Source organism: Typopeltis vanoorti, chromosome 21 (genome assembly GCF_054136105.1).
Source record: "Typopeltis vanoorti isolate ZY-2024b chromosome 21, IOZ_Tvanoo_1.0, whole genome shotgun sequence".
In the NCBI taxonomy this organism is placed as follows: domain Eukaryota; kingdom Metazoa; phylum Arthropoda; class Arachnida; order Uropygi; family Thelyphonidae; genus Typopeltis; species Typopeltis vanoorti.
The window spans coordinates 78,636,508-78,654,237 of record NC_143569.1 but is presented as its reverse complement, the minus strand read 5'-3'; the positions used below and the strand labels follow the sequence as shown (position 1 = coordinate 78,654,237).

General features: G+C 37.7%; 1 protein-coding gene across 3 annotated transcripts in view; it reads left to right on the top strand.

Moving 5' to 3' along the window:
• LOC150095019 (protein deacetylase HDAC6-like) overlaps positions 1-17,730 on the top strand; it is a 694,680-nt gene that overhangs the window by 457,469 nt on the left and 219,481 nt on the right. The gene's annotated exons all lie outside the window — the stretch shown is intronic.

The following is a 17,730-nucleotide window of genomic DNA, read 5'->3' as shown; positions in this document are numbered from 1 at the left end:
GCATCAAAATTTTTTATGCTATAAATAGGCAGCAAGAACTAGTTTTGCATTTTCGTGCTGAGATCACTATGGCTAGTTACTTGCAATTAACACCTCTCAGAAAAAGTGTGATTCAAGTTTTGAACAGAGAAGGCTATTCCTCTCATAAAATAGCTAAAAGGGTGTCCCGTAGTCAGTCTACTGTGGTATGGCTGCTGTCGAAAGTGAAGGAAACAGGATCTGCTAAAAGGAAGAAAGTCACTGTCTACACCATGTCAAGATTGAATTCTGAAGTGGCTTTGCCTCAAAAATTGGCATGCACTATTCGGAGAATTAAAATGAGACTGGGAAGAACAAATGAGAGTTGTGGCAAACTCTGTAACTGTCAGGAGAAGACTCATTCGACAGGGACTTATAGCCAGGTGTCCTAAAAAGAAGCCCTTGTTAACCTTATAAAAAAATTAGATTGATTTAGTTAAATTGGTCCTAAAAGCATGCCAAATGGACCCCAGATCAGTAGAAAATAACAATTTTTTTCTGATGAGAAAAAGTTAAAAAATTTAGCCTACAAGTGCTGATGGCAGACAGACAGTTCGAAGACGATTACGGAAAACATTCAGGTCTCACTGTCTAGTATCAGCAGTAAAATTCTCAGCCAGTCAGATGATGTGGGATTGCACGTTGCATCATGGTGTTGGTTGCTTGCATTTCACAAAAGGTTCAGTGAATACACAAGGTTAAGTGAATACCAGAAAATTTTAGAAGAATTTCTGCCTGCTATCAGACCACTTTACCATAACGACAAACTGCATCTTTCAGGATGATTCTGTTCCTTGTCGTTGGGCAAAAAGTATAAGTAATGCTATTATAACCCTAAAATGTACCACGAATAGAGTTTAGTACTTCAAAAAACCTTAAGTATTTGTTACTGGTTAATAAGTATAAGCTCAGGGAACACTCGATTCAGCGACTACCATGGCCAGGAAACAGTCCAGCTATCAACTCCATTGAGAATTTGTAGTACCAAATGAAGAATGAAAATACACAAGAAGAAGCCGACACCATTTCGGGAGACCAAGAAGCCATTATAAGGGTATGGAACCTTGAATTGACAGTTGCATCCATCAGGAAATTGATTTGTCAATGCCCTGTCTATGTCAAGCTGTAATAAAGGCAAGAGGAGGATCCACAAAGCATTAAACGGCAAATAAGTGAATTTTTAGCTTTGAATGTTAGTAAAAACTGTGTATGCGAACTAAATTTTAATACTGGTATTTGTTTTTCTGAAAATATCACTGTCCTCTCCATTTTTAAAATATTTGCAAATTTGTCAAGTTTGTTCTTGTTTCCTAATTATGTCACATCTTGTAATAAATAGAGCCAAATATTAATCAAAAATAAAAATGTTATATTACCTTCTTCATTATTTGTGACAATTATTGTGTTATTATCCCTTTTCAAATAGGAATTCAAATTTAATTACCAAAAAAACATGGTTACTGCAGGTGATGGATTTCTATGAACATGAGTGTGCATATATATATATAATTATATATTAATATTTGGAATAGATGAATAGTGGTAGCTGTACAAATACTAACTGTTCTGTAACTTGTTTCTATGCTTTCATCTTTATAATGTTCTCTCTCTCTTAATATTGTAAACCTGTCACAAGTCTATTTTGCATGCCCATCACTTTGAATTTGTACAAAACCTTACGGGTGGAATCATGTCACATGTCTTGGTAAAATAAAACAGTATCATGGTATATATCTGTTTTTCTTATGCAGCTCTGCTGCCTCTCTCTCTCACAGAATGTAGGCTGATTGCTAAAGAAAAATTTACCCTTTCATTGTGCTGCCCTCTATACTGGATCACAGTACTATCTTCCAACCTACTTTGAATGTGATACCTAACCAGACTTTCCATTGCTTTGATAACTATGGCAGAGATAGTTATTCATGTATGATTTATTACATTGGTCCTAGCTCCACTATTTCATCATCATCATCAAATTCCTGCCATGTACCCTCAAGGGGTGTACAGAATATGATAGTACTACATGAAAAAATTACATCATTACTAACTTCCTATCTACAATTTTCCTCCAAATCAGTCTGTTACTTGTCAAGACTCCAACATTATCAGATCTTATATTTCTATCATCTAAGGCACTTTGTACCGTATCAATCCATCTATATCTTGGTCTTCCTCTGGGTCGTTTTCCTGCCAACCTGACAGAGACCACTTGTTTTGCTAATCTTTCCTTGCCCATTCTGTTCAAGTGACCATACCACCTAAGATTAGCTCTGCTAACGCATTCCTGGATGCTGACAATGTCAAATTCTTCCCTAATATTCTCATTTTTAAAATGACAATACCACTGATGCCATCTGTTCATGCACCTAATCTTTCTTAGGACTCTCATATCTGCGGTCTCTAGTCTCTGGTCAACTGTTTTATTTCTAACCCAACTCTCAGATACATAAGTTAAAACTGGTTTGAACACTGTCTTGTATACAGCTAATTTAGTGTTCTGACTAATTTCTCTCTTATTCCATATGAATTTATTCAATTGACTTCCCACCATACCAGCTTTGCTGATTCTGTTGTCTATTTCTATATTTAATTTACCATCGTCAGTAAAAATCGTGCCTAAGCAGCTTAAATGTTTTACTTGTTCCACAGGTTCTCCATTCACAACACAGTTGACATTTTCAATGATTCTGCCTATTTTTATCGTCTTTGTCTTTTTATTGCTGACCTTCATACCATATCTATTACAGCAGTTATTCAATTTAGTCAGAGAATCTTGCAGACTTGTAGCGGATTTATTTAGAAGTATAACATCATCTGCATAAAGCAAAGAGCTGACATTAATATCTCCAATTTTGATATCATGTTTAATACCACTTTCCTTCATAATGTGATCCATATAAATAATGAATAACAGAGGGGATAATGTATATCCTTGTCTCACACCAGATTTAACATTAAACCATCTTCCTGTACTTCCTTCAATTCTAACTGCTGACTTACAACTCATGCCCCATTGACCTCATATAACTGTAGCATATTGAATAGCTTCTCTCTTGGCACCTTGTCATATGCCTTTTCCAAATCGACAAAACTTAAATACAGATCTTTGTTATATTCCCATGCTTTCTCGACTATTTGTCGTAAAGTGACGATCTGATCCTGACAGCCTCTATTTGGCCTGAATCCAGCTTGTTCTTAACCAAGCTTTTCTCCCACAATTCTTCTCAACCGTTTCTCAAGAATACTTGCATAGTGCCAGGAACACTCAGTAGGGAAATACCTCTGTAATTCTCACATTCAGTTTTATTTCCCTTTTTATATATGGGTACCATGAGAGCTCTACTCCAATCGTCTGGAATTCGTCCCTCTGTCCAGGCTTTCTGAACTATGCAGTGTAGCCACTGTAAGACTTTTATACCACCATACTTCAGCATTTTCGGTAGAATATTATCTATTCCTGCTGTCTTTCCACATTTCAAGCCTTTGATAGCTTTTTCTACTTCAAGTATAGATATGTATTCCTGACTGTATGCCTGTTGAGTATTTTTTACCACTTTGCTATCACTGCTTGTTTCATTTAGCAATTTTTCGAAGTAATTACTCCATACTTCAAAGATATCTTTTTCTCCTTTTCATGTCACCTTTATCATCTCTAACTCCTTTTACTGCACTCTTTCCTCCATTCCTAAGCTTCTTCAACAACCTCCAGAATATTTTGCCACCTTCTTGATATTTATTTTCTATATTCTTGCGAAAGTCCTCCCATGACTTTTGTTTAGCTAGTTTTACAAAGTGTTTAGCTTTTTTACATTTGTCTCTGTATTCTCTAAGAGCACAACCTGACTTATTTGCCAGGAACTTTTGATATGCTTTCTTCTTTTCCTTCACTGCCTCTTTAACTTCCTGTATCCACCATGGAGTCCTAATTTTTCTATCCTTGCAGACAACTTCACCACATGCCTCTCTAGCTGAATCAATCAGGGCTTTCTTCAAGGTTTGCCACTGAATCTCCAAGGTTTGATTCCTGCTCTCAAACTCTTTCATTTTTTCTTCAATAATCTTTGTGTATTTTAGTCTACAGTTCACATCTGAGAGCTGCTCAACTTTTATTCACTTTAAAACTTTCTTACATGTTATTCTTTTCAATATGAAATTCAATTTTATCCTGCTCAAGACTGAATAGTGATCACTTCCAATTTCAAATCTTCTGTACACTCTGGTGTCCTGCACCAGGGAGAAAACATCACTATCAACAATAACATAGTCAATGAGACTTTTCTTATTCCTTGCCTCTTCTCTCCATGTGAATTTGTGAACATTTTTATGTTGGAACATGGTATTAGTAATAACCAGTCCATTTCCTGAGCAGAAATCCAACAGATATTTGCCATTATTATTAGCTTTGCTCTTTTCTCCAAATTTTCCCAAAATATTTCTGTATCTCACACAATCATTTCCTACTCTGCTATTTAGATCCCCAACAAGGACTAACTTCCTGCTTTTCTCCTACTCATTAGAAATCATGCATATGCTGAGACTGAAGTCAACCACCAACTCAAAAGCCTTGCCAACTCTCTTGCACATTCTTACGGCATCTATGCTGATATTTCATCCATTCTCTCTATGGTGTTTGAACACTTTCCTTCTAAGCTGTGCACATGTGCATGCACACACCAGGCAAAAAGGGAATGCACACCTCTAGTAACCATGCACACAAAATTTTTTGCTTTCAGAATTTTTAATTTATTTTCAATAATTTTTGAATGTACAATAAAACTGAATTATTTCCAGGAAGGGCAGGCAGGAATTGACTTGAATTGAACACTGTATACAAAACAGTATTCAAACCAATTTTAATTTATGGATTTGAGAATTGGGTTAGAAAACTAAACCCTTGACCAAAGACTAGTGATCACAGATATGAGATTCCTGAGAAAGATTAGGAGCATGAACAGATGGCATCAATGGCATTATCATATTAAAAATGAGGATATTAGGAAAGACTTAACATTGTTAGCATCCAGAAATGTGTTAGCAGAGCTAATCTCAGGTGGTATGGTCACTTAAACAGAATGGGCGACAAAAGATTAGCAAAATAAGTGTTCTCTGCCAGGTTGGCAGGAAAACGACCCAGAGGAAGACCAAGATATAGGTGGATTGACACAGTAAAAAGTGCCTTAGAAGATAGAAATATAAGATCTGATAATGTTGGAGTCTTGGCAGGTAACAGATTGATTTGGAGGAAAATTGTACATAGGAAGTAAGTAATGATGTAAGTTTTTCATGTAGAACTATCATTTCCTGTGCATCCCTTGAGGATACATATTAGGAATTTGATGACGATGATGATAAAAATAAAATAAAAATTATTCTCAGTTCTAAGGATTTCTTCCTTCCCTTGCTCACCCAGGATTGATTGGAAAGGCACCCAGCTATCACATTGGACCAAAACCTGGCATTAACATAAATTCAAGGAGGCTTATAAAATTCTCAACTATCAACCAAATCCCAACAAAAATAGCAATTTAAAAGTCCCAAAGATTTGGGTGGCTCTTCTACAACCCACAAAGCATCCAGAAAAAAAAAAAAAAATTGAACAATTTTCAAATTTCATTTGATAATGATCCAGTGACTCTCAGGCAACAAATGAAACTAAAATGAACAGGACTGTAGGAAACTAAACCCTTATTTATTTATTTATCATATGGCTTGTACACGTGGTTAAAAGACAATAAGATATAATACACATGAGTATAGATAAGATACACATATATGATTAAAAATATAAAAAAGTCTACATTCAGGCAAATACAAATATGAAATTTATGACATGCATCAGACAGAAGATTAGTCATATTTTAACATTTAGGTTTTTGATCCAGTTGATCGCCTCTGAGGATAGGTCAAAGATATCCTTAAAGTCACCTGGATATGCTGTCAGCTTGCATTCCTGTACTATATATAAATGGTTTGGATCTCAGCTCCACTGGGACAGTGGGGATTTGGTATCTTACCCCACTTTGAAAGTAAGTCTCCACATATACCATGGCCTGTACAAATCCTGTTAGCCATCATCCATTTATTCTTGGGCAGGTCAAATCCAGATGGTTTTTTGAAGATGTTTATGTGATTGCGAACTTCAGGTGATACTGCTTGGCATCACAGTACATCCCACCTACTCACCATACTGTAATTCTGGCTAAGAAGATTACGGGCGGTTTTTATGTCTGGTCTTCTGGATTTTAGTCTATTGGATAAAGCATCTGGAATAAATTCATGTATTGGGAGATTTTGGTTATTTAAAATTCTTTTATATTCATGAAGCAAGGCTTCTTCTCAGCGCAGTTCCGGAGGAGCAATATGGCTCAAAGTGGGGATCCATTGTAAGGGTGTACTCCTAATGCAACCTGTTATTAAATGCAGAGTGGAGTTAAGTTGAGTATCTAGTTTATTGACATGGTAACTATTGAGCCAGACGGGAGCACCATACTCTGCTGCACTGTAAACTAGACCCATTGCAGTGCACTGCAGAGCCCATATAGTACCACAAAGCTTCTGAACTATGTTATTTCTGGTGCGAACTTTAGCAGTGATATTAATCATATGCTGTTTATATGTCAGAGTTTTATCCAGAGTTATTCCTAGATATTTAGGCGTCGGATTAAATGAAATTAATGTTCCATCAGCATATATCTCTGGTTTTTGATTTACAAGACTATTGTTCAGGTGAAAGCCAGAACATTCAGTTTTTACCAGAATTTGATGTTAATCTCCATTTTTTATAGAACTGCCATAAAGCCGACAGATCATTTGTCAATATTTCTTCAGTTCTTTTGATAGACTTGTCGCTGATCGCCAAAGCTAGATCATCTGCATAAGCAAACTTCCTGCTGGCTGTTTCAGGAATATCTGCGGTGTAAAGGCTAAAAAGCAGTGGTGCGAGCACTGAGCCCTGAGGTAATCCATTCTTAAGCACTCTCTGTTTACTGATGCTTCCTCAGATGACTACCTTGAAATATCGATCACACAGTAAGTTGTTTAGGAGATGACCCAATATTTTACATGGGATGACCTTAAGAAATTTATATATGAGTCCCTCCCTCCAAACAGTATTGTAAGCCGCTGTTAAGTCAATAAAGACTGCAGTAGTCTTCAGGCATCTTTGAAATCCTGCTTCAATGTAGGTTGTTAAGCTGAGAACTTGATCTGTGCAGCTGCAATCTCTTCTGAACCCTGCTTGTTCTATTGGAACACGTTCCAAAATTTTATCACTGATCCTATTCAATATTAGTCTCTCCAACAATTTGTAGGTTGCACTTAAAAGGGCTATGGGATGATAGCTTTCAGTTCTGTCTGTTGGCTTACCTGGTTTTAACACAGCAATGATTTTTGTCTTTAGGAATGCAGATTGCCTGCAGCTTCATTTAGAGTTTGCAGATAGGAATTGGTACATTTAATCAGTCTTGGTGAGAATTTAGCCTCCTAGAGTTTGAAAAGAAGCTCATTGCTCCATATTTTGTTGAATGCTTTGACATCATTCAGAAAGAATGCTCCTTTTGCTGCTTCAAATTGTACTCTATGCTGATGTTTCCACAACTCTAAGAACTTGTTTTTCAATACAGGGTTTCCCTCTATGTTAGTAAGGTAGGGTGTCACAGACCCCCAGAGATATAGAAAGAAATAACTGTGACACCACCACCACCACCTTACTAATGCTGGGTTAATAATAGTAACAGTATGCATTACAAGTTAAGGGGATAAAAATCCCTTATTCGTCGGCATGAAACGTTACAGATCGTAGTGTTTGATCTTAGTTTCGCTTACTGGCTGAAAAAACAATAAGGGATTTTTATCCCCTTAACTTATGTCAACCTCGCCAGAAAAAAATAGCCTTTTGGCTTTTCATCTTAGTTATACTATGTTATAATGTAATATAGTGACACACCTTTCGGTCAATCGTATAGCAAAAGTATGTAAGTTTTCTTCACTTAAACTCTGATATTAACTAGGTCTAGCTACTCACTGATGAGACCTCAAAAAAGGTTGAAACCGGTCTGGGTAGTGACCTCTCCTCATAATGTAAAACAGTACTACATCTCTTAAGAGCTGTGTTTTACATTATGAGAAAATATCAAGAACAGTGAGGAAGCTTGCTTCACCTTTGCAACGATTTGCCGTGGTGTGGCACTACCAAGTGGTCACTTACGCTTGGATACACTGACAGTTCGTCGGCATGAAACGTTACAGATCGTAGTGTTCGATCTTAGTTTCGCTTACTGGCTGAAAAACAATAAGGGATTTTTATCCCCTTAACTTATATCAACCTCGCCAGAAAAAAATAACCCTTTTGGCTTTTAATCTTAGTTATAGTATGCATGCAGCCATTTGATTATTCTGTTAGAAATCCCATCTGGGTCCGGTATTTCCTGTTCTTAAGTTTGGTGATTATTTCACAAAACTTAAGATTTGTGAGGGATGTTGATTGGATGGGGTTTTCATAGTCTGTGCATTTTATATAAGCTAGCAAGCTGTGCCTTCTTTTTGCAAGTAAAAAGAATTTTGCCACAAAATATACAGAACATAGTATACATGGGCAGAGAATGCTATGATACTCGGCAAATTTGTCCTGTAAAAGAAGAATCATGTCATTGATTGGGTGGCTCTTCTACAACACACAAAGCATCCAGAAAAAGAACTCGAACAATTTTCAAATTTCATTTGATAATGATCCAGTGACCCTTAGGCAACAAATAAAACTAAACTCATAATTAGTAACCACTAGTGTAGTTTTATTATGATTTTTTCCCACCAGAGGTCAGGCTAGGGTCATGTCCTTTATCTAGTTGTATTCCTAGGTATTTGGCTACTGGTTGTCATAGAATCAGGATGCCAAACATAACGCAGTACTCTTGTCTGCATTGATATCAGGTTGCCATTTTTTGAATCATTGTCCCAGTTCCTTGATTGTGTTTTTACAGTTACTAATTTAGGTCTGAGAGAGTGTACCATTTGTGAAAAGGAGAGCATATGTCAAAACTGACTAATAAATCCCTTTTATCATGTGTGATGTTTTGAATTTTGTTTACAAAGAGTTGTGTTTTTTGTATCAGAGGGGAATGATCTATCAACTCCTTGGAAGTCAATGCTAGTTTCTTAGCTAGGTGATAATTGAAACTGTTCGTAGTTTCAACTATCTGCCAAAACTTTATCTTCTGCTTATGAATCTTAGGTAGCATTACATGAAAATGCCTGAATTTGTTCACAGTTTCTTTTGGCCAAGAAGTGACTTTTTTTTCAGTAATTTATGAACTTTATTCTTTTGTGAGTCAGTGGGATCATTACCTATGATTCTGTATGTAGATGTATCTTGTGAAAGAATGTGCATTTTGTTTTCATATTTAGTTTGATTCATTATCACAATAGTGTTACCTTTGTCTTCTTTGATTATCACTATATTGTTGTTATCATATAGTGCTTTTTAGGCACTAATTTGTTTTAGTGGCATATTGCTTTTGGAAGTTTGGTTAAAGTGTTATCTACATCCAAATGAATGTCATTGGTTATAACTGCAGGTAGGTTGTATGTATATTCCATGTTCCAATTATGCCATAATTTCCACTTTTAGAACTTGCCTAGGTGTAGCAGCAAAGTTATGGCTAAACTTAATGTGCTGACAGCTTTCTCTGTTATGGCGATTAATTATGATCTTCCGTTGTGGTCTTCTGGTGTCTGCTTTTTTTTTTTTTCTTTTTTTTTTTTTTGAAATCCTTATCTGCTGTAGCTGAGATGCTGAGAAGGATTGTCCACAGGTCAGGATTTAAAATATCACACACTTCATAATGCAAAACATTGATAGTTGTATTTATTTTTGACAGCATCACATGGATAGTGCTAATTTGTTCATTCATTACTGCTAGATTAGCCCGTATGTAAATACACTGGACCTTGGCCAAATGAAACTTGCTTTTAATTTTGACATAGTTTGGTATTGTATTTGTGTATCAGCACCTGTTTAAGAAGGTTAACCTGTTTAACTGTCATGCAATTTCAACTTCCACTTACCGAATTGCCGTGCTTTGCATGTAATATCATCTCGATGAAGAATTATCAAATGAGCATAAAAGTTTGTGTTTTAGCAGTTCATGTTCTGTTTTTGGAATCAGCAGCAGCTTTAAAACAGTCTTCAAACTTCAACTAGTATGGTGGTATCAATTTACCAAAAATTACAGTCATTTTATCATCATCATCATCATCATCATCAAATTCCTGCCATGTACCCTCAAGGGGTGTACAGAATATGATAGTACTACATGAAAAAATTACATCGTTACTAACTTCCTATCTACAATTTTCCTCCAAATCAGTCTGTTACTTGTCAAGACTCCAACATTATCAGATCTTATATTTCTATCGTCTAAGGCACTTTGTACCGTATCAATCCACCTATATCTTGGTCTTCCTCTGGGTCATTTTCCTGCCAACCTGGCAAAGAACACTTGTTTTGCTAATCTTTCCTCTCCCATTCTATTTAAGTGACCATACCACCTGAGATTAGCTCTGCTAACGCATTCCTGGATGCTGACAATGCCAAGTTCTTTCCTAATATCCTCATTTTTAATATGATATTGCCATTGATGCCATCTGTTCATGCCTCTAATCTTTCTCAGGACTCTCATATCTGCAGTCTCTAGTCTTTGGTCAAGTGTTTTACTTCTGACCCAGCTCTCAGATCCATAAGTTAAAACTGGTTTGAACACCGTCTTGTATACAGCTAATTTAGTGTTCCGACTAATTTCTCTCTTATTCCATATGAATTTATTCAGTTGACTTCCCACCATACCAGCTTTGCTGATTCTGTTGTCTATTTCTATATTGAATTTACCATCTTCACTAAAAATCGTGCCAAAGTAGCTGAAATGTTTTACTTGTTCCACGGGTCATTTTAAGATCAAATTAATACTTGTTAACTCTCTGTCTATCCAACAATAGATGACACCAATTAGGACTTTAGTTCCTTGGGTTGTCTGTAATAATTTTTAGATTGGTCTCACTGTTAACATCACTACTTAGGAGGGCTCAACCAGTCTTAAGGGATGGTGGAGGAATGGCGGGGAACCCCATATGAATAAATATATAACTGCTAACAAATTGTTGTTGTTGTTCGCTTACTGTTCTGAAGAAGCTGGATTAACACCAGTGAAATATCAACAAATAAGTTAAATAAAATTTAATTATTTTCTGATTATTCTTGTGTTGTGAATGAAAAACCATTAAAATAAATGCAACATGAACTACCAACACATAAGCCTCTCTTCCCATTTGAAGATATTCTGGATGTCAGGAATAATTACTTTGAGAGACGTAAATGAAACAAGCAGTGGATGAACAGTAGTAGAAAATATTCAAGAGGAATGCAAACAGGAATACATATCAGTACTAGAGGTAGAAAAGGTTATGAAAAGCTTGATAATCCATAAGGCCTGGTCAGAAGGTCAAATTCCAGATGATTGGAGTTGAGCTCTCATTTGTTACAAAAAGCTAAGAAAAATTGCAGCCCAGAAAGTTGGAGAACAAGCTTGGTTCAGCCAAATAAATGTGGTTGTCAGGATTAGGATCAGATCTTCACTTTAAGATGCATACTGATGTCCAAAACCTAAGGATGAACACTATTTCTGAATATTACAGCTGCAAATTCAGACCAATCAGCATGTGGCAATTTGTGTAACTGACAATTTCAAGTGGAAAGTGGGTAGACATTCAAATTTTCAAATTGCACGCAAAGGGATCACGTGGTAGTGCTCAACAAAATAAAAGCTCCATTCAGTAAGTAAATTGTGTTTGAAGGAAGCTCTTTTCATGAAGGATTAAAGTTGCAAACATGGACGTCTTGTAATGTCTCAAAGACATAATCTTGATGATTCCATGCAGGAAAGAATTATTGGAAAGCTTGGAGAAGGCTGCAAAATTACTGATATTGTCAGAGAATTTGGAATCTAATAAAGCACTGTATCCAGGTTCTGAGCAGCATATGGAATGTGTTCCAGATGTTTGCTAAGTGGTTTCCCTTCTTCTACCATGGAGCGTGAAGACAGATTTTTGGTTATAACAGCAAAATGTAATTGACGTGTCAATAATGAGGAGGACATTGACATGCAGAAACATGGTCCTATGTATAAGGCTTTGATCGGTCCACGCATGAACTATTTTGCAGATACGGTTATCTGGTTTTAGGGGGATGAGGATATATTGGAGAAGATCCAGAGAAGGTTTACTAAGTTAGTGTCAGATCTATGGAATGTCTGCTATGAGGAGCGATTTACGGAACGCAATTTACAGAGCCTTGTGAATAGAAGAAGAAGAGGAATATGATTGAGACATATAAGTTGGTGAGGGGTTGTTATCAGTTTAATGTGGAGGTTGTGTTTTAATAGAGTAGAGTGAAGCTAGGGTAGAACCTGTCTATTCATGGAAGCTGTATAAGGAGGGAGTGAGAAACAAGTTCTTTGCATGGAGAGTGATTGGTGAGCAGAATGCATTGCCCAAAAGTGTGGTGAGTGCTGAAATCGTGAATGGGTTCAAGGCATGGTTCAGTGATATTTTGGCATGAGAGTATAGACCTCCCACAATGAGTCCTTGAACTCCGTGGAAGTCAGATGTTAATAATAATAAAATAACGATAATTCTCATAGATGTTTGTATAATAATTAATAGTAAGAGTGCATATTTTGACAGAATGTGCACTGCTTTGCTGAAATTCATTGGACAGCAGCAGCTTGAAAAAATAATTTTGAATAAGTGTGTATTACTGAGAATTCTTATTAAAGTAAAGATGACTATTTTCATTTATCAAAATTGATAGACAAACTTTATCCAGAATGTCCTGTTGGGATGGTATATTGCTCTTAAATTGCTCAATGAATTTTGGTATGATCCTTATTTAAAACATCAAAATTTTGATCCTGTCTTGTGTTTAAAATAAACTATTCTTTTAGTACTTTATTTTACTACATGCAGAAGCAATTAAATTCATGTAGATAGGCTTATACATTGATAACATGACTATTAAATTATTTAAGGAATTTACAACATAAACTGGAATATTAATTAAAAGAAACTTTTATAAATACCTCCTATATTTCGGCAATGTCACATTGCCGTCTTCATGGAAACATACAACTATGACACGTGCATGCAGACATTACAGAAAGCAAATGAGGCAGAAGAGAGAAAACTACTGTTGTTCCTAAAGTCCTAAAGGTGCCCCCTAGCAGGCTATATTGGGTTTTCGTGGCTGTTGGGCTGAAGTTCTCAAGATGCAAGTTTCCCAAATTTGGGGTAAGTCTCATGCACCCAAATTTGTTGAGGTTTGGAAAGATTTTTAGAGCTGAGGCTGATTCCATGAACAATCTTTCATATTTAAATTTGCTGCGGTGTATTAATGTGGCTTTCTTCCAGTGTATTCTGTGGCAGATATCCAGAGCATGGTCTGCAAGCCCAGAGTGGCTGTATTGGTGAAACCAGATGTATTCTTTGTGTTCCGAAATCCTGACATTTGCTGTCCTGCCTGTTTGGCCAAAGTAGGACAGTTTACAGCTGCAAGGGACCTGGTATACCCAGGTAGGTCTAGGAGAAAGTGGCTAGTCTTTGGTGGAGCAGATAAGGGATACCAATTTCTTATATGGTTTGTAACAAGACGTCAGGTCATATTTTTTTAAGATTTTGGTTAACTTTTCAAAGGTGCCCCAGATATAGGGAATGGGATCGATTTAGTGTAATCTTTGTTATGAGAGGGGGAAGGGATTGTGGGTTAACTGGTTTTAATATTTTTTGGATTTTTTTGGGGGGGTTGTAGCCATTAGCTAAGAAAGTGTTAAGGATGTGGTTTAGTTCAGTGATTAGGGCATTGTCATCTGAACAGATTAATTTTGCCCTATTATGAAGTGTTTTTATTATTATTATTATTATTATTATTATTATTATTATTATTACGGGCAACTCCAGGGAGTCATTAGACTCATCGAGGGAGGCCCCAAAACATTTTCATCACAACTATTCGACATTCATACAGTATCTATCATACCTCGCCTTAAACTCATTCACTGTCACAGCATCCACCACAGACTCAGGGAGCGCATTCCACTCATTCACTACTCTAAAAGTAAAGAACCCAGCTCTAACACCTTTACTAACCACACTTTTGCCCAGTTTCCATGGATGTCCCCTAGTCCTCCCACAACCAGTCCTGTTCTCAAAAATATCTTCTGAATTAATTTTATAGAAACCCTTCAGTAATTTGAATGTCTCAATCATATCTCCCCTCCTCCGCCTATCAACCAATTTTTGCAACCCACAAATCCTCAACCTGTTCTCATACGGTTCATTCCACAGACCTGCTATCATCTTGGTCACTCGCCTCTGGATCCTCTCCACCTCCTCCCCATCAAGAAGAAACCTAGGTGACCAAATCTGAGCACAGTAGTCGAGATGAGGTCTTATCAAGGCTCGATACAGAGGAACAATAACCTGCTTGTCTCTGCTTGTCAACGTATTCTTCAGCAACCAAGTGATTTGATGAGCTGATTTGGCCACTTTTGCAATGTGTCCCCTAAATTTCAATTCCTTATCCACCAACACTCCTAAATCTCGTGCCTCATCAATTTCCTGGAGCACGGTTCCACCAATGCAGTAAACTGCCTCCCATCTTTTCACCCCAAAATGCATAACCTTACATTTTGCCACATTAAATTGACATCCATTCTCCCTAGCCCAGACCTCCAATCTATCCAAATCATCCTGCAAAATTTTGACGTCATCTGCATTCACTATTGCCCTACCCAACTTCGCATCATCCGCAAACAAATGAACTGTTCCTCTCAGATCCTTTCCTATATCATTTATGAACAAATTAAACAGCAGTGGTCCAAGAACAGATCCTTGTGGTACACCACTAGTCACAGGCCGTCTAGTGGACTCTACTCCTGAGTAAACCACTCTCTGATATCTCTCCATCAACCATCCTCCTATCCATCTCACCAACCCTATGTCCATTCCCATATGCTGCAATTTACTGATTAGAATTCCATGTGGTATCCTGTCAAAGGCCTTAGCAAGGTCCAGCAGAATCACTGTAAACCCATTACCCTTATCCAGTTCAGCCGTCACTGTGTTATAATACGTGAGCAAGTTACTGAGGCATGACCTACCCTTCACAAAACCATGCTGTCCCCGATACAGTATCCCATTTTCTTCTATCCAATCTTGTATTTTCCTCTTGACTATTTTCTCTAAGACCTTGATAATGATTCCTGTTATGCTGATTGGCCGGTAATTTTCAACAGCAGCCTTGGAACCACCTTTGTGCAGTGGAACTATTTTCCCCTCTTTCCACCCCCTTGGGACTGACCCAGTCCTGAGGCTCAAATTAAACATAATGGTCAAGGGCACTGACAATTCTTTGGCCGCTTCACGTACGACACGAGCTGGTATACCATCCAATCCCACAGATGTATTGACATTGAGGTTCTGTAATAGACTAGTTACCTCTACCTCATTCATCGCAATTCCAGTATAAGCTGTTGGTTCCTCCATTTCCGCAAAGCCACCACCTGGATGATATACTCTTGCAAAGTGCTCGCTCAGTAATTCCACAACATCGACTGATTCAGTTACCTCCCTACCCTCAGCATTTTTTAAGATCATTCTACCATGAGCATTTTTCCTTTTACTTGCAACATATTGAAAAAACTGTTTGGGATTCTCTTTAGCCTGCATGGCCAATTTCCTTTCGTAATCTGCTTTTGCTTTTCTTACCACCCTTGTTACCATCCTGGCCTGAGCTTTATACTGTTCATGCACCTGATGGTCACCCTTCTCCTTAAATTCCCTCCACAATTGTTTCTTTTTTTGCAGCTCAAGCTTAATAGTGTTATTCATCCATTTAACCCCTACCTGATTTATTATTCGGACTCTTGGTATACAGTCAACCATTGCCTCCTGCAAACAGTTCTTAACCACCTCCCATGCACCATCAACATCCAGCCCTTGCAGTTTTACATGCCATGGCATTGAGCCAAGCACACACCTAAGCTTGTCATACTTACCAGCCCGGTAATTCCACATATACCCTGTCTTAATTGTAAATTCGACTCCTTTAGCCACCTCCCAAGTCATGACCTTATGGTCACTCTCACCAATTGGTGGCAACATGGTCATGTTCGTTACAGCTACATTCTCAGTTGCAATTACTAGGTCCAGCACTCTCTGCCCCCTGGTATTTTCCAATACATGTTGCCGTAGATAGTTGTCCCTTAATAACTGCATAAAATCCAATTCCTTCCTCCCATGTGCCCTCTCCTCTTTCCAGTCAATGTTACCATAATTGAAATCACCCATAATAATTACCCTCCTTCCATTCATTTCTTCTATTTGCTTATGCATACTATTCCCACCATCCACTCCATCACCCGGTCTATAGCAGCACCCAATTGTATATTTTGTTCTGCTAGATTGTATCTCACACCAAACAGCCTCAAATGTGCTTTTTTCCCCATCCTGCAGTTCAACTTCTATACTCCTTGGCTGAAGCTCATCAGCTATCATCAATAACACTCCTCCCCCCTTTTTATTCACCCTGTCACTCCTGAACACGCTATACCCATCGCATTCAATCCCACTAGCTTTATCATCTTATTATAACCTCATATTGTTGTGAGGGTGGGGGGGGGGGATTGCTGGTGAATGTATCTGCCTGTATGGGTAGGTTTTTTGTAAACAGAGAAAGTCAAGGATCCATCAGGCTGGCGAGTGATTAGAGTGTCTAGGAAAGGGCGACTGTTGTTTTCTTCTTTTTCCAAGATGAACTGGATTCTGGGGTGTTGGTTGTTTAAAGTGTGTTAAGGAGTGGAGTGTATCTGAGCCATATGGCCAAATAGTGAACACATCATCAACGTAGCGAAGCCAAACATTGGGTTTTTGTGTGGCTGAGTTTAAGGCTTTCTTTTCAAAAGTCTCCATAAAGAAATTGGTGAGGAGTGAGGAGAGTGGTGAACCCATGGCTATCCCCTCTATCTCTTTGTAGAATTTTCCTAGAATTTTTCTTGCCAAAATTGTGAAAAAAATATGACCTGACTTCCTGTTACAAACCATATAAGAAATTGGCATCCCTTATCCTCTCCACCAAAGACCAGCCACTTCCCCTAGACCTACCTGGGTATACCAGGTCCCTTGCAGCTGTAAACTGTCCTACTTTGGCCAAACAGGCAGGACAGCAAATGTCAGGAATTCGGAACACAAAGACTACATCCGGTTTCACCAATACAGCCACTTGTAGCTTGCAGACCATACTCTGAATACCTGCCACAGAATACATTGAAAGAAAGCCACGTTAATACACTGCAGCAAATTTAAATATGAAAGATTGTTCATGGAATCAGCCTCAGCTCTAAAAATCTTTCCAAAGCTCAACAAATTTGGGTGCATGAGACTGCCCTAAATTTGGGAGGCTTGCATCTTGAGAACTTCAGCCCAACAGCTAAGACAACCCAATATAGCCTGCTAGTGGGGCACCTTTAGGACTCTAGGAACAACAGTAGTTTTCTCTGTTCTGCCTCATTTGCTTTCTGTAGTGCCTACATGCACGTGTCATAGTTGTATGTTCCCATGAAGATGGCAATGTGACATTGCCGAAATATAGGAGGTATTTTATTAAAGTTT